Genomic DNA, 1,085 nt, shown 5'->3' with positions numbered 1-1,085 from the left:
TACATTGTCGTCACATGACCATATTATTTACACATGTCCAGTTACACATCTCAGAAATAATAAACATCTCATCTATTTTGCATATTTAGTTCAATTTTGAATAAAAGTGTTAAAACTTTTTATAAAATAAAGAGTCAAGAAAAATTGTTTCACTGGAATTGGAAGGAATTTTGGGTTCATTATTAAAAATCTATTAAAAATAGCTTCTGTTAAATGCAATTACGCAAAAGAAAATAAAAGAAAATAAAAGAAAATAAAAGAAAATAAAAGAAAATAAAAGAAAATAAAAGAAAATAAAAGAAAATAAAATAAAATATTAAATGAAAAACTTAAACTTAAAAAGTTAAAGAAAAAAAATAAAATGTTGCCTTGGAAATAAAATAAGACTAAACTGAAAAAAGTAATTAAAATTCCTAAAACTAAAACTGAAATAAAAATAAAAAGACAAACAATATGAGTAAAACAGGCTAATAAAACCATCTCAACTGAAAAGTGAGCTTCTTGTAACATCGGGTCGAGTGAATGATGAACCTCACCAGTTTTATTGGTGAGTCTGAAGACGACTCTGCGGTCGGCGAGGCCGCACACGTTCCTGACGGAGGCGATGCAGCTGTAGTTGGCGTAGTCCTTGGGTCTCAGGTTCTTCAGCTTCAAGATCTTGGTTTCCCCCTGGAGCTCAGAGCGACAGACAGAGAGCCGTGTGCAAATGTGTGCTCCACAACACAGACTGCAAACATGCTTTCTGTCTTCATTCCCTTAAATACATTTAAATCCTATATATTCAATCTTTTTATATAATATATTTTAAATACAATATTTTTATAATATATATTTGTATACATAATATTTTATAGTAAATATTATTATTAAATTATTATATTTGTATATTATATATTTCATAAATATTATTTTCATATTACATTTTATTAATAATAATTTACTTTTTAACTTTTAAATGATCTACTTTATAGATAATATTTTCATATTACATTTATTTATTATAAAAAATATTATTATTTTTATATTATATATTTCATATTATGTTTTATAGGTAATATTTCTTATATTATATAATCATTAATAAT

The 1,085-nt window shown here is 24.9% G+C and overlaps 1 pseudogene; it reads right to left on the bottom strand.

Moving 5' to 3' along the window:
- LOC107659788 (MAM domain-containing glycosylphosphatidylinositol anchor protein 2-like) overlaps window positions 1-1,085 on the bottom strand; it is a 178,093-nt pseudogene that overhangs the window by 60,993 nt on the left and 116,015 nt on the right.

Source organism: Sinocyclocheilus anshuiensis, unplaced genomic scaffold, assembly GCF_001515605.1.
Source record: "Sinocyclocheilus anshuiensis isolate Anshui unplaced genomic scaffold, SAMN03320099.WGS_v1.1 scaffold519, whole genome shotgun sequence".
In the NCBI taxonomy this organism is placed as follows: domain Eukaryota; kingdom Metazoa; phylum Chordata; class Actinopteri; order Cypriniformes; family Cyprinidae; genus Sinocyclocheilus; species Sinocyclocheilus anshuiensis.
This window is presented reverse-complemented; position numbering and strand designations above follow the sequence as displayed.